Below are 24,747 nucleotides of genomic sequence, written 5' to 3' on the forward strand. Positions count from 1 at the left end.
TGCCTTGAACTCGCCGAGTCAGGGCATTGACTCGCCGAGTACCTCCATAGATGAGTTCAGCTTCCGACTCACTGGGTCACACCCTGTGACTCACTGCTCACTCGACACTACGAAAAGGGGACAAACTCGGAGACTCGCGAATAGACTCGTCGAGTCATATGAACGACTCGCCGAGTCGTTGCCATGCACCCACTAAATACACAGATTTGCTCGATTCTAGTCCATGCCATTCACAGATCTGTACTTCTAGGACACGAATCACACGTAAAGTTTCCAACTTTACGTGTGGATATTCACCAATATGGATTTTAGGTCTCAAAATGCCTCAAAAGGGTAGATCTATGGTGAACAAGCAACATGGGGCCATAAAGCTAACAGATCTGAGCTCCTGGAGCTCAATCTTGCCTAGATCCAGAGGCCAAACATCTTATTACGACATATAATGCACATACAAGCTTGGGGATTTGTCCAAGAAAGACCTAAATGAAGCACTAAGCATAGAACCATGGGGAAAACGGGTTATACCTCAAAGGAACTGCTGGAAGAGCACAATAATGCCTGGATGGCTTCCCTTCTTCTGGATCTACTTCCTTCCTCCTTCAAAACCTTCAAAAGCACACAACAAAGCTTCAATTGTTCAAAGAACAAGCATAAACGAGGGTTGGGAGCTCTGGGGAGAGAATGGGGGCTGGCCTGGGGCGGAGGTGTTGCTTAAATAGGGTGCAAACCCCTGAAACTTAGGGTTTCATCCAACAGCTGTGACTCGCCGAGTCCAGGATATGGACTCGCCGAGTCGACAACTTAAACGTGTCCCGGGTCCCGCATCTACTCGGCGAGTTGGACCTGTGACCCGCCGAGTCCAAGGCTAAAAGAAGAGAAATACTCAAATAAGATTTACGTACCAGGAATCAGGTGCTACAAATCTCCCCCACTTATTTTAGACTTCGTCCTCGAAGTCTGCTGCTCGATCCTGAAACAGCTCGGGGTAATGCTCCATCATCTCGTCCACCGGCTCCCAAGTCCATTCCGAACCCTTGCGGTGCTGCCATTGCACCTTCACTAGCTCCACCCTCTTGTTCCTCAAATCCTTCGACTTCCTGTCGAGGATTGCGACTGGGCGCTCAATGTAATTCAGGCTGTCATCAACCTGAATATCCTCCAAAGGCACTACTGCTGAATCATCCACTAAGCACTTCTGCAACTGAGAAACATGGAAAGTGCTGTGGATCTGGCTGAGCTCGGCTGGCAGATCCAACCTATACGTTACCTTGCCCACCCGGGCTACGACCCTGAACGGTCCGATGAATCGCGGGCCCAACTTGCCCCGCTTCCTGAATCGAATGACGCCTTTCCAAGGCGACACCTTCAGGAGAACCATATCCCTGACTTGGAACTCCAAGTCGGATCGACGCTTGTCGGCATAACTTTTCTGCCGACTCTGAGCAGTCTGAAGCCTGCTCCGGACCTGTTGGATCCTCTCGGTCGTCTTGAGCACCACTTCGGTGCTCCCCATGACCCTCTGGCCAACTTCACCCCAACATATCGGGGTCCTGCACCTCCGTCCGTACAACATCTCGAAGGGAGGGCGGTCGATACTCGCGTGATAGCTGTTATTGTAGGAGAACTTGGCCAGGGGAAGATAGGTATCCCAGCTACCACCAAAGTCTAGCACGCATGCCCGCAGCATATCCTCCAGAGTCTGGATGGTCCGCTCGCTCTGACCATCCGTCTACGAGTGAAAGGTGGTGCTAAAATGCAGACGAGTGCCCAACTCGTCATGGAATCGCTTCCAAAATCTGGAAGTAAAACGCACATCCCTGTCTGAGATCACCGATGCTGGCACCCCATGCCGTGCCACAATCTCCCTGATATAGATGTCGGCCAGTTTCTCGGCCGATATGCTCTCCTGAATCGGGATAAAGTGAGCACTCTTGGTCAATCTATCCACGATGACCCAAATCGAATCCACTCCACGTGCGGTCCTGGGAAGCTTCGTGATAAAATCCATCGTGATATCTTCCCATTTCCACAGTGGAATATCCAACGGCTGCATCTTGCCATGCGGTCTCTGATGTTCGGCCTTGACCTTCCTGCAGGTCAAACATCGCTCGACGTACCATGCCACATCCCGCTTCATGCAGGGCCACCAATAGTCTAGACGAAGATCCTTATACATCTTCATTGCCCCGGGATGAATAGAGAATTGGGACTTGTGCGCCTCCTCCATCAAAATCTGGCGCACGCCTCCATGATACGGCACCCACACCCTACGGTGTAGTGTCAATAGTCCTCGGCTATCATAATCAAAGGAGGAAACCTGACCCACCACACGCTCGCTCTTCTGATGCTCCTCCTTGATAGCCTCCTGTTGAGCCTCCCAAATCTGCTCCAACATGGGAGTCACCACGGTCATCCTCAGGCAAACGTCCCTGATCGGCGTCGCCTTGCGGCTAAGCGCATCGGCCACCACATTGGCCTTCCCCGGGTGGTAAAGGATCTCACAATCATAATCCTTCACCACGTCCAACCATCGACGCTGCCTTATGTTCAGATTCGGCTGATCCATGAGGTACCTCAAACTCTTGTGGTCCGTGTATATGGTACATCGAACCCCATAGAGGTAATGCCGCCAAATCTTGAGGGCAAAAACCACCGCCCCTAACTCCAAATCGTGCGTCGGGTAGTTCGCCTCGTGAGGCTTGATCTGCCTCGAAGCGTAGGCAATGACATGCCCCCTCTGCATCAGTACCGCGCCCAACCCAGAAATGGACGCATCACAGTAAACCACAAAATCCTCTACGCCCTCTGGCAGGGCTAAGATCGGTGCCTCACACAATTTCTGTCTCAGCGTCTCAAATGCAGCCTGCTGCTCGGGTCCCCATCGAAAGACCACGACTTTCTTCGTCAGCCGCGTCAAGGGTACGACTATCTTGGAGAAATCCTGGATAAATCTCCAATAGTAGCCTGCCAATCCCAGGAAACTCCGAATCTCAGATGGAGACTTCGGAACCTCCCATCTCATCACAGCCTCGACCTTGGCCGGATCGACCAGAATCCCGTTCTGGTTGACGAGGTGTCCAAGAAATTGCACCTCGCGCAACCAAAACTCACACTTGGAGAACTTGGCATACAAGCTCTCCCTCCTCAGGGTCTCCAACGCCTCCCTCAGATGCTCCTCATGTTCCTCCCGAGTCTTGGAATAAACCAAGATGTCATCGATAAAGACTATCACAGATCGATCTAGCATCGGTCTGCACACGCGGTTCATGAGGTCCATGAACACGGCAGGAGCATTGGTGAGCCCAAACGGCATCACCACGAACTCATAATGGCCATAGCGCGTCCGAAACGCGGTCTTCTGCATATCCTCCTCCCTGACCCTCATCTGATGATAAACTGAACGCAAATCAATCATGGAGAACCAAGATGCTCCCTGAAGCTGGTCAAATAGGTCATCAATCCTCGGAAGCGGGTAACGGTTCTTCACCGTTACCTTGTTCAGCTCCCGATAATCTATACACATCCGATGCGACCCGTCCTTCTTCTTCAAAAACAAAATCGGGGCTCCCCAGGGCGAACTGCTCGGACGAATAAATCCCTTGTCTAGCAGCTCCTGCAGCTGCGTAGACAACTCCTGCATCTCGGGAGGAGCCAACCGATACGGTGCCTTGGCTATCGGAGCCGCACCAGGAACAAGGTCAATCCTAAACTCGACCTGTCGCTCCGGAGGTATCCCAGGAAGCTCCTCTGGAAAAACATCTGCGAAATCTCGGGCCACCGGAACCCCGCTCACTGTCGCCTTACCCGCCTCCCGGGTATCCATCACATACGCGACATACCCTGCGCATCCCTGCTGAAGGTAGCGCCTATCCCTCGCTGCTGAACATACAGCGGGTCCATACTGAGGCCTCTCACCATGAATCACTAACTCTCCCCCGCTTGAGGTCCTGACCCGCACTAGCTGCTGCGCGCAATCTATCACCGCCCCATTAGGGCTCAGCCAATCCATGCCTATAATCACCTTGTTCCCACGCAACGGAATGGGAACCAAATCTACCAAATAGCGCTCCTCGAACGAACGCAGCATGCAATCTCGAAATACCATCGATGCTCGCACCGATCGATCATCAGCAATCTCCACTTCCAAAGGGCAATCTAGCTCGCCTGATGACTCATGAAACTCCTTGCCAAGCGCAAGGGAAACGAATGATCGGGATGCACCCGAATCAAATAACACCTGAACTGGGAGGCCGTTCACATGGAACAATCCTAATGCATACATATACATACAAAGCACATATCAATAACATAACATCATAAAAAAATAAGATAGAGGGAAAGAATCATACCCGTCACCACATTGGGTGCGGCGCGTGCCTCCTCGGTAGTCAGCTGAAATGCTCAGCTCCTCACCACTGGAGCCTCTGCCTTGCCCTGTCGGCCATCCGTGATCCGCAGGGTCGCTGGAGCTGGCTCCTTCACCGGCGCTGAGACTGTCAACTGGGGCAATTGGCCTTCTTGTGGCCCCTCTGGTTGCAGTGGAAACACAACAACTCTGATGTATGAATGACTGCTGCCGGAGCAGTGCAATCCCTGCTGATGTGCCCAGTCTTGCCGCACTTGTAGCAGCCTGATGATCCCATCCTGCACGCCCCCTCGTGCGGCCTGCCGCATTTCCTGCAGCGGTTCGGTCCGGAATGGCCTTTCGGCCTACCATCTGATCCCTTGGGTTTCTTCCCCGAAGCCCCTCCTGCCTGACCCTCCTGAAATTTCCGTTTCCGGATGTGCTCCAAATCTATCTCCCTCTCCCTTGCCCTGGCAATCATAGAGTCCAAGGTAGGGCAAGCCGAAAAGCTAACATGCTCCCGGATGTCAGCTCGTAGCATATCATGATAACGAGTCCTCCTCATGTCCTCGTCACCAGCATACTGGGGCACCAACAAAGCCCTCTCCCGGAACTTGGCGGTGATCTCCGCCACAGTCTCCGTCGTCTGCCTCATGTTTAGAAACTCCCTGGCCAGCTGCTGAAGCTCGACAGCCGGCGCAAACTCTGCCCTGAACCTGGTCACAAAGTTCGACCAGTTCATAGCCTCGATAGTTGAGGCTCCCAACGAGTCACCCACTGACTCCCACTAATCCCAGGCTCGGTCCCGTAAACACCCTGCTGCATACCTCACCTTCGACCCCTCGGGGCAGAAGCTAGTCAACTGGGCAGACTCGATGTTTGCAATCCATCGCCTGGCAGCAATGGGGTCTTTCACCCCAAGGAAATCCGGCGCACCACTGCCCCTGAAGTCCTTGAAGGACAGTGTGCGAGATCCTGATTGGCTAGATGCCATATCACTCCTGAATGCCCGAAGGCGATCCTCCATCAACTCCATGATCCCTTCCTTGATCGACCCAAAGAGAATGGGGGTCGACTCAAGGATGCCTCTGGTGATCTCTGACGCGATGAACTCGTGTAGTCCCTCATCAACCGGCTCGGAACCTGATCCCGAACCTGACCCCTCTCCTGAACCGCCATCTACCGGCCTCGATCGAAGTACCACCATTCTGCAATACATCACAACAATCATTAGTGATACCGATACTTCCTGAGGGATCACAACTACTTACAAGTTCCCTGGTCTTATCTTGGCCTTCCTTGGTTCGGGTACGGATCCTCTGCTTTCAGTAGTACGGGCCCATACTACCTTCCACATCTATCCGTACCTTCTTCAAGGAATGCCTCGACTCCACCAGATCCCTTTCACTACTGCTGATCACTGCTATACTCATCCTAGGCTTGCCCTAGGGAAATCTTTAATTCCACTCTAACCAGTGCTCAGCTACTGCAGGCCTCCTTGTAATGCCAATTAGCCATTACCTGAATACCATCACATGTGACGAGGCTCAGATAATCCTTCGAGTACCCGACTCGTCCCTATAACGGTTGGACTCAAACAAGAGCTGCACAGTAGGATCAAAATCCGGCACTCTAAGATTATTCAACCCTGATCACATGTGACGTGACGCATTCGCCTAATGGCTAACACCCATTATTCAGAGTCCCACGTAGCACGAAGCAAGCAACATTCAGATAAGGGTAACAATCTCAATTAACTCTATCTACTTTCAGGAACTGAGCTAGCATTTAGTGCTAAGCTCATACTATCAGGCATAACCTAATCAGGCTATCCTACTTACTGTCTACTCAATATCTAGCATGCAATTCTCATACAACTGAAACACATAAAGCAGGCACATAAGGCATCACTCCTAGATCCTTAGTCCTATTCTAGCATGCTGTTCTACAAAAGCTGATAAACATAACATAAACTTGTATGGGTACTTTGGGGAATACTTACTTGAGCTCGGCCGGTCGTGCACATCACACACTTCGTTCTTTCTCAAAACTCTTTTCTCAATTTTAGAAAACATTTTCTTTTAGAAAATCTTTTAATCCCTCGATTTGAGTTCAGACACTCCCGAAGGTGTGTCCGAATCCCTCAAATCAGGGCTCTGATACCAACTTGTAACGACCCAAATTTTCACGACCAAAAATTTTGCTTAAAAACATTACTTTTGAAAATATTAATAACTAAAAACATCGTTTGATCAGCCATAACATAAAGTGAACCATGTCTGAAAACCAAAACATACAACCAATCAAAATATCAGAGTACAAATCCCAGTGAAGCTCGTAAATGCGGAAACCAGAGAGTGTGTGTGTGTGTGTGACATGCTGCTACCGCGCCGGCTCCTTTCCCCTAGCTGAGGAGGTACCTGAAACCAAAACTGAAAACCGTAAGCACAAAAATTAGTGAGTTCCCCCATCGTACCGCATACCATAAAAACACATAACATACATACTGCCAGGCTATTCTGGGGTGCCTGACTACCCGGTACGGCCGTTCTGGGGTGCCGTCCTACCCGTGTCAAGCCATTCTGGGGTGCTGACTACCCATGTCAAGCCATTATGGGGTGCTGACTACCCATGTCAAGCCATTCTGGGGTGCTGACTACCCATCGGTCCTAACAACCGATCTTCAGGGACTAGTCCCCTCTTACTACCTCTATCTCATATAACATAACAAGCCAGCATGCAATCATATCATCACGTACTGTCAGACATATCTGGGGTGTCCGACCTACCCTTCGGTCCTAACAACCGAACTCTACAACTATCACATATACATATCATGCCAGCATACAACATATCAGGTAGTAGCAAACCTAGATGATATCACAAAGACAATCATCTAACATACAACTCCTACTGGTGGGCCGGCATTGTGGCCGTAGACCCACTGCTACTGGAAGGTAACTCACCTCGAAGTAGCTGCTGATCTGATCAGGAACTGACTGCCTACTGCTGCTGCTGCTGCTCCGGAAATCCTCCGGCTGCAATTCCCACAACATGCTCAATCAAACACTGCTCACTGACCTTTGGGTAAAATGACCATTTTACCCCTGACCATGCCCTAAGTCAAAGTCAGAGTCAACTTTCAGTTGACCCGACTTGCCGAGTTGGCTTTCCAACTCGCCGAGTCACCACCCAAACGATTGACCTGGATCCCGTTCCTACTCGTCGAGTTAGGCGACGACTCGACGAGTTCTTCTTCTAAACTGATATTCAAGTCCTTCATCCTACTCGCCGAGTTGTATGAACAACTTGTCAAGTTCATCTTCATCCGATGAACACTTATGCTAAGACTCGCCGAGTTGTATGAACAACTCGCCGAGTCTGTTCTTGATCTAAGGAGATTGCCTTGAACTCGCCGAGTCAGGGCGTTGACTCACCGAGTACCTCCATAGATGAGTTCAGCTTCCGACTCACTGAGTCACACCCTATGACTCACTGCTCACTCGACACTACGAAATGGGGACAAACTCGGAGACTCGCGAACAGACTCGCCGAGTCGTTGCCATGCACCCACTAAATACACAGATTTGCTTGATTCCAGTCCATGCCATTCACAGATCTGGACTTCTAGGACACGAATCACACGTAAAGTTTTCAACTTTACGTGTGGATATTCACCAATATGGATTTTAGGGCTCAAAATGCCTCAAAAGGGTAGATCTAGGGTGAACAAGCAACATAGGGCCATAAAGCTAACAGATCTGAGCTCCTGGAGCTCAATCTTGCCTAGATCCAGAGGCCAAACATCTTATTACGACATATAATGCACATACAAGCTTGGGGATTTGTCCAAGAAAGACCTAAATGAAGCACTAAGCATAGAACCATGGGGAAAACGGGTTATACCTCAAAGGAACTGTTGGAAGAACACAATAATGCCTGGGTGGCTTCCCTTCTTCTGGATCTACTTCCTTCCTCCTTCAAAACCTTCAAAAGCACACAACAAAGCTTCAATTGTTCAAAGAACAAGCATAAACGAGGGTTGGGAGCTCTGGGGAGAGAATGGGGGCTGGCCTGGGGCGGAGGTGTTGCTTAAATAGGGTGCAAACCCCTGAAACTTAGGGTTTCATCCAACAACTGTGACTCGCCGAGTCCAGGATATGGACTCGCCGAGTCGACAACTTAAACGTGTCCCGGGTCCCGCATCTACTCGGCGAGTCGGACATGTGACTCGCCGAGTCCAAGGCTAAAAGAAGAGAAATACTCAAATAAGATTTACGTACCAGGAATCAGGTGCTACACTTGATCTCTTGACTTATGGTAACACGGCTGCCCACCATATCTTCCAAGTAGTTAAGCAACTCACCCTTTCCTATCAATGTACTTTTCATTGATCAAGGTGCTTGCCTTTTATGCGTTCAAATGAGAACTCATAGAACTCACATGCATAATTAACTCGACTGGAATGGCACAGAAACATGATAGTGTCAACACGATAGGTCGTAAACCTCAAGTCGTGTGCTGGTGATGATTGATAAGGTTTTTTTTTTGATTTGTTCTTGAAACCTTTCAAGACCATTAAGACTCCCACTGACTCCTTGACATATAAGATTCTGTTGTCAATAAACATTTCTTGACAAACAAATATTCAAGAGTTAGTGTAGCTTTTATCAAAACAAAACACTTCATAAAATTGGTTCTAGTTGGTCTTTGTCTTATCCAAGACATCACAACTTTCCACATTTGATGAATGTTAGAAACCTTCCTAATACTTGTCACTCAATGTCACAATCTTAACTTTAAGACTTGTTTTGGAACGAAGTATGATTGGCCTTTTGATTTAACCATTTCTTCAATTCTTGATTCCTCTTCTCAGACATACAATTGTACTAAGACTCACTTAGAGGATCAATTGAGATATGGTTCTTAATCATTAAGACCTATCATAAAACATAATAAAAGGTACTCTCCCTTCTTCTTAGAATAGAGAAACTTTTATCTTTCTGCCTACTTGATTCTTCTTATTCGTTCTGCCATTGATTTAAACTCTTTTAATCAATTCAGAATTATACTTATTCTTATAAGTATAATCATATTTACTAAACCTTTAGTAAATTATGACGACTATCTTTGTTACTCTTGTGGTGGACTTGATAAACACACAACCTTGTGTACTTGATCTCCCAGTCCTTCACTTGACACTTTGTCAACGAATTAGTCTAATTTCCAAATATGAAATTTCTCATTCATCATGCAATACTCGTTGTATGATTCCAAGTTTCTATCCAATTCAAACTTGGGCGATGAGAAACTCTCCCTATTTGGTAAATTCTCGACATTTCCACAAATAACATAATTAAGAATCAAAACCATTATTGCTAATAATAAAATTCAAACATCAATTTTTTCCATACATGCCATTGCAAGGATAGATAAATAAATAAAATCAAATTTTATCTTATTGCAGAAAAGTTTGTCCTTACATTGCAATTCATTGAAAAACTATGTTAGTACATATTTCTTAGCAATCTATTCTAACTCTAAGTAGTAGCTCAAGATTAGGGTTTTAATTATTTAAATTTCAAAACAAAACCTTTAAGTTTAAATTTAAACCATAAAACTTACATGGGCACAAATGAAACTTTTTCACAACACAAGGATCAAATAACAAATAATAGAAATTAAACAATTAATTTTGTCATTATCTATATTTGACCTAATTTCAATTTCTTGCAAGATAAGTTACCCAATTAATACAAATAATCAATCTTTAATCATATAAGGAAGTTATTATCTAATCAATTGGTAATTATCTTTTGTTTAATCAAGGATATTCTCAAATATAGGATAAAATTCGAATATTAAAGATCCAAAACAATTAAGGCAAGTATCCTCAAGCAAAACAACAAGAAATCCCGAAACTGCCTCCTTTTGACGCTCGAACTCGCCGAGTTCCTCTATGGACTCGCCGAGTTGGAGCAACTCGCCGAGTTCATCAGACAGGAGACCAAAAAATCGATTTTACAGCTTGAACAAACAAACAAGGCATCAATACAATAGAAACCAATCAAGGCTCTGATACCACTGATGGGTTTTAGCCATAAGAACATCTTGTGTGCTCATACAAACCCTAATGCTTGGATCTAGGTTTCTCTATTGTACATGCAATTCATCCAAGACTTTAAACCCTAGATCTAGCATATAATTAATCATATTAACTTATGAATGAGGTCTTAGATCTTACCTTGATTGTTATGTAGCAATAACAATCTCAAATCCTCCTTGTAATGACTTTAGAAAGCTTAGAGTCACAATTGTCACTCCTCTAATGGTTCACAAACACCAAGAGCAAGAGGATGAAGAATAAGGAGAGTGGAGGCTGCCCAAAACGTGTGGAAACCCTAAGGAACAATTTCACCATGTTTTTAGTCTCAAGGGTCCTTTAAATAGTGAGGCTATTAGGGTTATCTAACAAGGAAACCCTAATTTGGATGCTTAAGCCCTAAGCAATCCATGGACTCCCTCCTTAGAGGCCTAGGACGATTTCTAATGGGTTTCCCCATAGAATTTGTCCACCCCCTCTAATATGGAGTCCATTAGCCCAATATTCAACTATCACACAATTGACAGTTCCAGTCCTTTAAGTTTAATTAATGTCTTTTAGCCACAAACTTAATTCTTATTAATTCTTGACTAATATTAATTAAACATTATGATTTCTCCTTTAATATATTATTCTCATATTATGTTAATAAATCATAATTAATCCTCTCTCTCCATAATTCATCCTATCAAGTTGCTTTGGTGAAGGCAACCCAAAAGGACCATGCACCATCAGGTCAAGTACATACCAAAATAGTTATGGACTTAGACACTAATCCAACAACAAGAAGGTGTGCTATGGATGTAACAAAGAAGGGCATATCTCTAGGGACTGCCCAAAGAAAAACGATGCAGCAAGGCCAAACACACCACCAAGGCCAAGAGCATTCCACATGATCCTCGACGAAGCAGAAAACCATGTGAGGAATCAAGGATGAGGACTTCATATCCGAAGATTAAGTTATGCAGTAGCCATAGTATCGTATGATGTAGCCTATTAGAGGCATAGTCTAGGGTGAACTTGAACACCTATGTAATCGTTTCAAGAAATAATAAAGCCTTCGTTTTGTTATCTGATATGTTAAACTGTTATGTGATTTTCTTGTATGGTGACTTGGAAAATTGCGAGACAATACTTGGGACGAGTATGAGTAGGTGTGAAAGGTAGTAGATGCATATACTACCGGAAGCAAAGGACTCACGCTTGGATTAGGGAAAGTCAAGAGGTTACCAAGAAGCTAGTAATTGATACCGTTTTATTCAATTATGTCGTTACCATCATTTCGGTAATGACTAAAAAGATTATTGATATTCCGACCCTAGTGGTCATATCGAATCGAGTCCGACTACGATGAGTATGTTACGTGGTTCAAAGAACCAAGTTCGATGTAGCATCTGACTTAAGACGGAAGATTGGAATAAAAAGCGAACGGTAGAGGTATCACGAAAAGTTGCTTGTAGCTAGAAATGCTACCTTTTAACATGTGATTTTCTCACATTAGAACATGAAGGAAGGTATAGTATGTTTTGGAATTTAACTCTAAGAGACCTGAGTCTAAACGTGCATCACATGATGATAGGTCATAATTTGGAGTCTAACCTGAGATAGAAAGCAGGTGCACGATCGAGTACTGCTTACAGTCAATAAGTCTAAGAGATAGACTTGAAGGAATATAGAAGTTATAATTATTACCTAGGATGAAGAGATGACGTATGGAGTCATTATACGATCCCTGTTTCGTTGATGATCCCGGGATGTAATCATCCTAAGGGGGAGATAATTGTAACGCCTGCAGATCCGGGCTAGTCAAATTAGAGGCAATAAGTGTTGAAAATGACTTTTCGGCAAAATATTATTTAGAATAAATAATCTTAACCAAGCTGAAGTATGTTACAAGGTTTCCGTAGATATAAAGAACGCCGAAATCCGAGTTATAACGAAGAAGTTATGACCCGTCGAAGTTTCGCGACGGAACCGACACGATACCGGGAAGCGTAAATAGTGAATTTACGATAGAGCGAGATTTAGCCTTAGCAATCTAAACGAAAGTTAAACCAAGAGCGTCCATAAAAAGAACGCCCAAATCTGACTTCGTATGAGGAAGTTATGATTTTTCGAAGTTTCGGATTAGCAGTGTACAACTCGAAATTCGAATATTAGATTGAGCGGTTTTTAGCCGACACGACATGAACGAGAATCGAAGATATCGTTAAGAGTAGCGTAAAAAGAAAAAGATGGGCGAAAACGGACATCGGATGAATAAGTTATGAGAATTTAACGGACCAATCCTGTCCCGGCCTGTTAATAATATGACTTTTAAAATAGCATCAAAATTAGCCGACGGAGTCTAAACGAAAGTTGTAGAGTATGTTCCGTAGGCCTGACAATGGAGCGGGTTTTGACCCTGATCTGATCCAAACCCTTAACAATTATATGGGTTTGGAGCATAGTTTTTGATCCATTTACCCGTTAACGACCCGTACCCGCTAACCCTTTTATTAAAAGGGTCGGGTATGGATTATCACCGATCCGCTCCATTTATAACCCGCCCCATATAAATTTTAGAATTATACATTTATATTTTATATTTCCTAAGTTTTACTTTAAATTCCAATCGAAAGTCCAAAGACTAAACTGGTTTTATATAGGACTCGAGGACTCAACTTCTAGACTTCCAGTCTTCTCCCAAAAATCATGATGTCATTTCATTTGTATTTCATCATATAATCACCAATTTCATTTATAAATCAATAAATTCATTTATCAATCAAAATAAAGTTTGTAATTGCTATTCTCTGTCAATGCAATCGAGGGTCAAAAACCAATCGGAAGTAACTACAATAATGATTTTGATTCTAATCGAAACTCTTCGAGTAGATAATGTGTTTTCTAAATCAACATTTGTTCTATTTAACAAATGTGATTTTATGATTTAAGTAAATGAGTTTGATTATTCAAAAAACCTACAGGTTATGGGGCGGGTTTGGATATCTGCTGATTCGGTGGATAAGAGTATGGGTTTGATTATTCAAATCCCTGCGGGTTACGGAGCGGGTTTGGATCGGCTTTTGGAATTTGTTAAAAGGATTTGGATTAAGGTCGATTCGCTCCAAACCTGCCCCATTGCCATGTCTAATGTTCCGACCTTCGTGTGGATATAAAGAACGTCGAAAACGGAGCTCATACGCGAAAGTTACAAATTTTTAAAGTTGAGTGTGCAAATTGCAAAATCTGATGTGAGATGGATGGCGTGGCCTCATCGCAGCCGTCCATCGCCGATCACAGAGCGCCCTTCGGATCATGCCACGTCGCCTCGCTTCGCCTTACGCCCCGCGTCAGAGTTCGGTACGCCCAGCGTACCCTCGGTCCTTATCCTCTTTCGAAGTGCGAGATAGCTGGATGCAGTTGGACCCTATCCGAAGTTACGCCCAGCGTAGTCCGAGGCCTCGCAGGGCATAAAAGGGAGCGAGGGTCTCCGCATTTTTTCACACCATTTCTCATTCTCTCTAGTTTCTTTCTCTCTCTAAGGGTTTTAACCCTCCCTAAGCCTAGGTGATCCCCTAGCACCCTAAGGAAGCCCCGAGGCTCCTGGAGTCCTGAGAAAAAAGGGTCTTTCGGTTTCGAAACGCTGCTCCGAGCAAAGCCCGATTTTCTTTAAAATCCGCTGTAAGTGAGCTACGCTTACGCAACTTTTTAATATAGCTTTCAAATAATTATAGTAAAGTTATTAGGACTTTAAAATAATTATTTGGGCTATTATTATGAGTTATATTGAGTGTTATTTAACACTTATATAATAAAAATAATAGCTAGGCTAGTAATTTTTCGCGGTTATCGTTAGACTAAACCCTAGTGGTATTGATAGTAGGTTTTATCGAAGGAAATCATTTTAAGAGTATCGAAGCGCTGTCCGAGTGCTGAGTCACCACCTTTCAGGTGAGTGCATGGTCCCTTTAATCTTACACATAGATATGAAGTATTCTATATAAATTATGTGTTATGTGTGCGTATTATCTGACTACTTGCTGTCTATGCTAGTTGAACGATTTTATACATGTTTTAAAGGATTTAAATTGTATATGTATGTTATATCTACAAAAATGTTGGGGTAAACATGGGTAGATGTAATAGATGGAATATAAGTTGGACGATGAGTTGAGAGGTATTATAGACCACGAGGTGAGGGTGAGAGGTGAATGATGTGAGAAGCCTTTTCCCAAACGATGGCCCCGTCATTCAGCAGAGTATGGATGACAACCACGATGTAACGCCCGTGTTTCTGGGATTGCCATTTTTTGCAATGTAATAGTCTAGGTTAACATTTGTAACCCCAATTTGAAATAATAAAAATGTATTATTTGTGAATTATGTGAATTATGTGATTTATGTGTTTATTTTCTTAATTATTATAATTTAATGAATTAAGAATAAAATAAGCGTCAAAATTAAAGTGTGAGATAAGCCCGATATCTTTGCATAAAGTTGTAGTGGTTGAAACAAGGATTCCGGAGATATAAGGAATGCCAAAATCCGAGTTATAACTAAGAAGTTATGACCTGTCGAAGTTTCGCGACAGAACCGACACGACGTCAAGTGACGTAAAAATATGAATTTAAGATAGAGCGATATTTAGCCTTAGCGATCTAAACGAAAGTCGTAGATTTCGTTAAACCGAGAGCGTGCATAAAAGGAACGCCCAAATCTGACTTCGTATGAGGAAGTTATGATTTTTCTAAGTTTCGACTTAGCGGTATGCAGCCCAAATACTCGATTTGAGATCGAGCGGTTTTTAGCCGAAACAATCTAAATGAGAATCGAAGATCTCGTTGTTAGTAGCGAAACGATGAAAAGTTAGGCGAGAACGGACGTCAGACAAAGAAGTTATGAATTTATAACGAAGTTTTTCTGTCCCGGCCTTCTAAAAATAAATAATAAAAATAAAAGTCAAAATTAGCCGACGGAGTCTAAATGAAAGTTGTAGAGTATGGTCTGACCTTCGCGTGGATATAAAGAACGTCGAAAACGGAGCTCGTATGCGAAAGTTACGCAATTTAGAAGTTCGACGAGTCAATTACGCCCCGCGTAATTGAGTACGCCCCGCGTACTCAGTCGGATGCAACTTGTCTGACCAATACTCGAGTGCCACTAGTCGACGCACGCAGTGACATCAAAGTACGCCCTGCGTAACCGAGTACGCCCCGCGTACTGAGTACGCCCTGCGTAATTTGAGATTACGCCCCGCGTAATCCCAGACCCTCAGCCTATAAATAGAACTCGAATTCAACCATTTTCTCTTGTTCAAACTCTTCTCTCTCTCTCTCTCTAAGTTTTGCCTCGATTTGCGTGCCAATCATATCCCGAAGCCCCGGTATCATTCCCGAGCCCCGAAGCAAGATCTGAAGCCCCGAGGATCCCGAAGAGCGTTATTCCCGAGTCGAAGCTCTGCCCGCGAGGAGTTCGATTTTGGTGAAGATCTTCCAGATCTATCGAAGTATACTACTTCTATAAGCCGTAGTGCTGTCGGATCATCTTCTGATCAAGTGAGTGTGTAGTTATTTTCTTTCCAACGCAATATTATGAAGTATTTAATATAAAATACGTGCAACGTGTAAATATTTTGTGGTTATATGTGTGAATGTATATTCACTCTCTTCTATCTCATAGATCTGATATATTCTCTATGAAATACGTGTTATGTGTGTATGCCTCATCTGTTATGTGGAATATGTATTGATTAAAGCATGCTATACAGGTTTTATAAATAATGTATAAAAATGTATATATTTTGATCTACTAATATGTTGGGTAGAACATGGGTAGATAATTGGTGTGAAATAAACAGATGAGAGGCCTCGGTGTTATTGGTGTTATTCTAGTCATTCAGCAGAGTATGGATGACGACCACGGACTATTCTAGACTGTCCTGTGGAACACTAGCAGGCTCATTACCTGTAGGTGTTGTGAACGACGTGTTCACCGGTGTACTCTATCCCCCACATGGTTGCCTTTAGGACACTTATTGTTGAGGAAGCCCCTCTGCAGTAATGTCCGTCCCGATGAAAATCCTGAAATAAGTTCCTTATAATAGACGTTATTTTTAGGAACGTAAGGTGAGGATAACGGGAATGGGTAATCGGGTTTATTGTTGAATGTTGTAATTAAATATAATTATTGTGGGTTTGAAAACCCTATATGCTCACCAGGCTCCCAAGCCTGACCCACTCAGTTGATTTGTATTACAGGAAGTGGCGCAAGAGCTTAAGATGGGCGAATCATCAAGTTGTTTTGTTTACAAGTCTGTATATGTATATATTTGTTGAACGACTTGTAATGTTATCGTTTATGCTTTATGATCTATATCGGAACATGACATCCCGACTTTTGATTATGAAATGAAATCATATTTCTATATGAAATGTTTTGATAAATATCTATTTTATCATGTTTTGTTTTTGGGAACAAATTCCGCATCTCTTTTAAAATCAAACGGATTTACTCTGAAAATGTTTAAAAAGCATAAATGAAATCGGTTTTTTCTGGCCGAGATTTTGGGGATGTCACAGTTGGTATCAGAGCATTAGTTTAAGCGAACTAGGAATTTGTTGGATTTCTAGACTTAAACTTAGTATGCTAAGTGGAGATTGTGAGATGTGTGTCTGATAAATTTTAGACACGAGCACTAGTTTATTTTAGGAAAGTTGCCTAAAATGCTTTTATGTGCTAAATGTTATATGTTGCCATATATGATATTGTTTGTTCGGATCTACGGTTTGTTGCCAACCGGATCTGAAGGTTTATGTGTTTAGGATTCTAAGCGTATGTATACGATATTAGAACTAGCATGTAATCGTTTGGAGTAATAAGGTGAAATTATTCGGTGTGTAGATCAAAAATGGTGAGAACAAGAAGCAGAGTTGGAAATGCTGATGAAAACAGGAATCAACCGCCTGTAATTCAACAAGTACCTGTTGTAGCTGATGCACCTGAGCCGATAACAATGGCTCGTGTACAAATGATGATTCAAATGATGTTGGATCGTCAGATGGAAGAAACAAGACGCCTGCTTAGGCAGAATCGTGAAGAACCGTCAATTCAAGCGGAAGAGCCCGAGGAGAATGGAGGGCAGTCTGAAGGAGAAAACTTTAGTGGAATCATTGGTCAAGACGAACAACCAGTGGTTAGACGCAATAACCAGTATGGAGGAAATGATCGTCGTGGGTGCAAGTATAAGGATTTCATGGCATCCAAACCACCATGTCTATCCGGAAGCCCGATGCCGGTACAAGTTATGGACTGGGTCTCCGAAATGGAGACTATGTTTGAAAGTTGCGAATGCAGCAACAGGCAGAAGACCGCTCTTGCGATCCCTCTGCTGAAATCTGGCGTGTTGAGTTGGTGGAAGCTGTTAGCTGACTCTATGCCCAAGGGAGAAGCAAGCAAAATGTCTTGGGAAGACTTTGTGGAACAACTAAAACTGCAATACTGCTCCGAGCAGGACCTTCTGGAAATCAGTAATGAGTTTCAGAATTTGAAGAAAGGGAAATTGAGCGTTACTGAATACGCTACAAGTTTCACGGAAAAGATGAAGTTTATCCCATATTTGGTGCCTACAGAACTTTCTAAGGTCAACAAGTTTGCCCTTGGACTACTAGCGGACTATGGTCCAATGGTTAAGCAAGCAACCACATTGAAAGCCGCCATCTGGGCTGCTAGAAATGTTGAGACCCAGATCAGGGAAAAAGGTCTGGAAAGGTCAGAGGTTGGCGAGAAAAGGAAAATCGATGGATTTTCAGGGTCCAGCAAGAAAAGTAAATTCTCGAAGTCTAGTTCGAGAGGAAGTGGAGGAAAGGTAGAGGCGAAATGGTGCGACAAGTGCAAGAAGAAGCATCATGGGAAGTGTGGCGGGGAAACCACATGCTTCAAATGTGGAAAGCTAGGGCATTATGCCAACGACTGCACCTTCACCAAGAATGTTTGTTATGGTTGTGGTGAGGAGGGGCACATCTCAAGGGATTGTCCGAAAAAGAAGGAAGCAGCAAGACCCAACATTCCGCCAAAGCCAAAGGCAAGAGCATTCCAGATGACACTAGAAGCTGCTAAAGATGAAGCTGATGTCGCTTCAGGTACCTTTCTCGTTAACAAATTGCATGCCCAAATTTTATTTGATTCTGGAGCCAACTACTCCTTTATATCGCATGAATTTGGTAGAAAACTAGCTTTGCCTGTTGATAGACTAGATAATGCTTTATTAGTCGAAGTTGCTAGTGGCAAGTTTGTACCTGTTAGCCATCGTATGAAAAACATCTTAATTGATCTGAATGGAAATAAGTTCCACGAGGAATTATTGCCTATCGAACTTAACGGTTTCGACATCATTTTGGGAATGGATTGGCTTAGCGCCAATGATGCCGAAATTTTATGCAAGAAGAAAATAGTGAAACTGAACCCGCCTGGGAAGGAATCATTTATGGTGTACGGAGATAAACGCAGAGTAAATTCTGGGATCATTTCTCTAATGAAAGCCAGAAAATGTTTGACCAAGGGGTGTACATCATACTTAGCATTCGTGATCGACGCTAAGAAGGAAAAGAAGGTGATGCAAAATATTCCTATTGTGTGTGATTATCCGGAAGTATTTCCCGAAGATCTTCCTGGATTACCGCCCGATCGACAAGTAGAATTTCGTATCGACTTGTTGCCCGGAACAACGCCAATTGCAAAAGCACCTTATCGATTAGCACCGACGGAGATGAAGGAGCTAATGATGCAACTTCAGGAGTTATTGGACAAAGGTTTCATTAGACCTAGTTCATCACCCTGGGGAGCTCCGGTGTTATTCGTAAAGAAGAAAGATGGAAGCATGAGGATGTGCATTGATTACCGAGAGCTGAATAAGGCAACAATAAATAATAGATATCCGTTGCCGAGGATTGATGACCTATTCGATCAGCTACAAGGTTCAAGTTATTTCTCAAAGATCGACTTGAGGTCAGGATATCATCAGCTAAAAGTAAGGGAGCAGGATATAGAGAAGACCGCATTCAGAACGCAATATGGACACTATGAGTTCTTGGTTATGTTGTTTGGACTAACCAATGCTCCAGCAGCATTCATGGATTTGATGAACAGAGTTTGTAATCCGTTCCTTGATAAATCTGTGATAGTGTTCATAGATGACATTCTGATTTATTCAAAAAGCCAAGAGGAGCATGGCAGACACTTACGAGAAGTGTTAGAAGTCTTGAAGAAGGAGAAGTTGTATGCTAAATTCTCCAAATGTGATTTCTGGATTCGTGAAGTCCAATTTTTGGGTCACGTGGTCAACCAAGAAGGGATAATGGTTGATCCAGCGAAGATCGAAGCTGTGATGAAGTGGGAACAACCGAAAAGTCCCACGGAGATCCGAAGCTTTTTGGGATTAGCCGGATATTACCGAAGGTGTATCCAAGGCTTTTCTTCGATCGCTAGTCCATTAACAACTTTGACCCACAAAGGAGCTACTTATGCTTGGAGTGATAAGCATAAAGAAGCATTCGAGAGACTAAAGAAGAAACTATGCGAGGCACCGATACTTTCTCTACCCGATGGGGTTGAAGACTTCGCTGTTTATAGCGATGCGTCTGGAGTTGGATTGGGTTGTGTTTTAACCCAAAGAGATAAAGTGATCGCATATGCGTCTCGACAATTGAAAGAGCACGAAAAGAACTACCCGACTCATGATTTGGAGTTGGCAGCAGTAGTTTTCGCACTGAAAATATGGAGGCATTACCTCTATGGCACGAAGTGCAAACTTTTCACTGATCATAAGAGTCTCCAATATCTCTTTAGTCAGAAAGAATTGAATATGAGGCAACGACGCTGGCTGGAATTACTTAAGGACTACGACTGTGAGATACTTTACCACCCCGGTAAGGCCAATATTGTTGCTGATGCTCTCAGTCGGAAGGTCAATCTTGAAAAGAAAAGGCCAAGAGCGTTGAGAATTGAAGTTGTCTCGACTATTTTGGAAAGTATAAAGAAAGCTCAAAGCGAAGCTTCTGAGAAAAATGACCGAAAGGAGGAACGTTTGGGCAAAACGTTGGTGTTCGGTGTAAACAGTCACGGACTGAAGGTGTTCCAAGATCGGATTTGGATTCCTAAGACAGGAGGAGTCAGAGATCTTCTGATGGAAGAAGCTCACAAAACCATGTACTCGATTCATCCCGGTAGCACAAAAATGTATAGGGACCTGAAACCCTATTATTGGTGGCCGACGATGAAGCTCGACATCGCGAAGTATGTGGCCGAGTGTGTGACTTGTGCAAGAGTCAAGGCACAACATCAGAAACCATACGGGAGTTTAGAACCATTACCTGTGCCTATGGGTAAGTGGGAAGACATTGCTATGGATTTTGTCACTAAACTGCCCAGAACAAAAAGTGGTCATGACATGATTTGGGTGGTCGTCGATCGATTCACTAAGAGTGCGCATTTCATAGCAGCAAAGGAGAAATGGACTATGGAAAAGCTTGCGAATTCTTATGTGAAGGAAATTGTGAGGCTTCATGGTGTTCCGTTAACAATTGTGTCGGATCGTGATAGTCGTTTCACCTCACGATTTTGGAAAAGTCTACAAGAGGAATTGGGTACCAAGTTGTGTTTAAGTACAGCTTACCATCCGCAGACTGATGGTCAGAGTGAAAGAACGATACAAACACTTGAAGATATGCTGAGAGCGTGTACCTTGGAATTCCTAGGTAATTGGGATGAACATTTACCTTTGTTAGAATTTCCCTATAATAATAGTTTTCACTCGAGCATAAAGATGGCACCTTATCAAGCATTGTATGGACAGAAGTGTCGTACGCCGTCTTGTTGGCTTGAGGCTGGGGAAAAGCAGTTTATGGGACCGGAGATAGTCCATCAAACGGCTGAAAAGTTGAGAATAATTAGGGAAAGAATGTTAGCAGCTCAGGACCGTCAAAAGAGCTATGCTGACAAAAAGCGAAGACCGATGACTTTTGAAGTTGGAGATTCGGTTTTGCTTAAAGTCTCGCCGTGGAAGGGACTTATAAGATTTGGTAAAAGGGGAAAGTTAAGTCCAAGGTTTATTGGACCGTTTAAAGTTCTTCAGAGGATTGGGAACCAAGCTTACAAGCTCAAACTACCAGAAGAACTGAATGGAATTCATAACACTTTTCATGTGTGTTACTTGAGGAAGTTCACGGGAGAAGTTCCCGACATAATTCCACTTTCGGAGTTGAGGAACGATGAGAACAAAAGGTTGATTGAGGAACCGGAGACAATCGTTGACCGAAAGACTAAGAAATTGCGACGTAAGATGGTTGAGTTAGTGCTTGTCCAATGGAAACACACGAATGGGCCGAATCTCACTTGGGAGACGGAGAGTGACATGATGAGTCACTATCCGCATTTGTTTGCTGGTGTGTGATTCCGGGGACGGAATCATTCTAAGGTGGAGAGAATTGTAACACCCGTGTTTCTGGGATTGCCATTTTTTGCAATGTAATAGTCTAGGTTAACCTTTGTAACCCCAATTTGAAATAATAAAAATGTATTATTTGTGAATTATGTGATTTATGTGTTTATTTTCTTAATTATTATAATTTAATGAATTAAGAATAAAATAAGCGTCAAAATTAAAGTGTGAGATAAGCCCGATATCTTTGCATAAAGTTGTAGTGGTTGAAACAAGGATTCCGGAGATATAAGGAATGCCAAAATCCGAGTTATAACTAAGAAGTTATGACCTGTCGAAGTTTCGCGACAGAACCGGCACGACGTCGAGTGACGTAAAAATATGAATTTAAGATAGAGCGATATTTAGCCTTAGCGATCTAAACGAAAGTCATAGATTTCGTTAAACCGAGAGCGTGCATAAAAGGAACGCCCAAATCTGACTTCGTATGAGGAAGTTATGATTTTTCTAAGTTTCGACTTAGCGGTATGCAGCCAAAATACTCGATTTGAGATCGAGCGGTTTTTAGCCGAAACAATCTAAATGAGAATCGAAGATCTCGTTGTTAGTAGCGAAACGATGAAAAGTTAGGCGAGAACGGACGTCAGACAAAGAAGTTATGAATAGACAAAGAAGTTATGAATTTATAACGAAGTTTTTCTGTCCCGGCCTTCTAAAAATAAATAATAAAAATAAAAGTCAAAATTAGCCGACGGGGTCTAAATGAAAGTTGTAGAGTATGGTCTGACCTTCGCGTGGATATAAAGAACGTCGAAAACGGAGCTCGTATGCGAAAGTTACGCAATTTAGAAGTTCGACGAGTCAATTACGCCCCGCGTACTCAGTCGGATGCAACTTGTCTGACCAATACTCGAGTGCCACCAGTCGACGCACGCAGTGACGTCAAAGTACGCCCCGCGTAACCGAGTACGCGCCGCGTACTGAGTACGCCCTGCGTAATTTGAGATTACGCCCCGCGTAATCCCAGACCCTCAGCCTATAAATAGAACTCGAATTCAGCCATTTTCTCTTGTTCAAACTCTTCTCTCTCTCTAAGTTTTGCCTCGATTTGCGTGCCAATCATATCCCGAAGCCCCGGTATCATTCCCGAGCCCCGAAGCAAGATCCGAAGCCCCGAGGATCCCGAGGAGCGTTATTCCCGAGCCGAAGCTCTGCCCGCGAGGAGTTCAATTTTGGTGAAGATCTTCCAGATCTATCGAAGTATACTACTTCTATAAGCCGTAGTGCTGTCGGATCATCTTCTGATCAAGTGAGTGTGTAGTTATTTTCTTTCCAACGCAATATTATGAAGTATTTAATATAAAATACGTACAACGTGTAAATATTTTGTGGTTATATGTGTGAATGTATATTCACTCTCTTCGATCTCATAGATCTGATATATTCTCTATGAAATACGTGTTATGTGTGTATGCCTCATCTGTTATGTGGAATATGTATTGATTAAAGCATGCTATACAGGTTTTATAAATAATGTATAAAAATGTATATATTTTTATCTACTAATATGTTGGGTAGAACATGGGTAGATAATTGGTGTGAAATAAACAGATGAGAGGCCTCGGTGTTATTGGTGTTATTCTAGTCATTCAGCAGAGTATGGATGACGACCACGGACTATTCTAGACTGTCCTGTGGAACACTAGCAGGCTCATTACCTGTAGGTGTTGTGAACGACGTGTTCACCGGTGTACTCTATCCCCCACATGGTTGCCTTTAGGACACTTATTGTTGAGGAAGCCCCTCTGCAGTAATGTCCGTCCCGATGAAAATCCTGAAATAAGTTCCTTATAATAGACGTTATTTTTAGGAACGTAAAGTGAGGATAACGGGAATGGGTAATCGGGTTTATTGTTGAATGTTGTAATTAAATATAATTATTGTGGGTTTGAAAACCCTATATGCTCACCAGGCTCCCAAGCCTGACCCACTCAGTTGATTTGTATTACAGGAAGTGGCGCAAGAGCTTAAGATGGGCGAATCATCAAGTTGTTTTGTTTACAAGTCTGTATATGTATATATTTGTTGAACGACTTGTAATGTTATCGTTTATGCTTTATGATCTATATCGGAACATGACATCCCGACTTTTGATTATGAAATGAAATCATATTTCTATATGAAATGTTTTGATAAATATCTATTTTATCATGTTTTGTTTTTGGGAACAAATTCCGCATCTCTTTTAAAATCAAACGGATTTACTCTGAAAATGTTTAAAAAGCATAAATGAAATCGGTCTTTTCTGGCCGAGATTTTGGGGATGTCACACACGAACTATTCTAGACAGTCCAGTGGAACACTAGCAGGCTCGCAACCTGTAAGTGTTGTGAATGATGTGTTCACTCGGTGTACTCTAAACCTTGGTGATCATACAGACTTGATGCCTAAACCCTGGCGATCATGTAGACTTGATGCTTAAACCCTGGTGATCATGCAGACTTGGTGCCAAAACCCTGGTGACTATGCAGACTTAGTGCCTGTTGTGTAAATCCCGACGACTATGCAGACTTAGTGCCTAAACCCCGGTGACGATGGACTTCGTGCTGATTCCTTAGGATGATCCTTAGGAATGTATGAACGAGGAATGGTTGATTCTTAGGGTAGATCCTTAAGAGTAAAGAAGATAATGAGGATTGGGTTGATTGTTTGATTGTTTGAACATAATAATTATATTATTGTGGGTTGAAAACCCTATGTACTCACCAGGTTTCCCAACTTGACCCACTTAGTTTATTTATATCACAGGTGTCGATATAAAGTGACATTACACTGAGAGATTAAAGAGATGTAGATCACTAGTAAGTTCTGTTTATGCTT

The sequence above is a fragment of the Lactuca serriola genome, chromosome 8 (genome assembly GCF_051521515.1).
Source record: "Lactuca serriola cultivar US96UC23 chromosome 8, Lser_US96UC23_V15, whole genome shotgun sequence".
Taxonomy (NCBI): domain Eukaryota; kingdom Viridiplantae; phylum Streptophyta; class Magnoliopsida; order Asterales; family Asteraceae; genus Lactuca; species Lactuca serriola.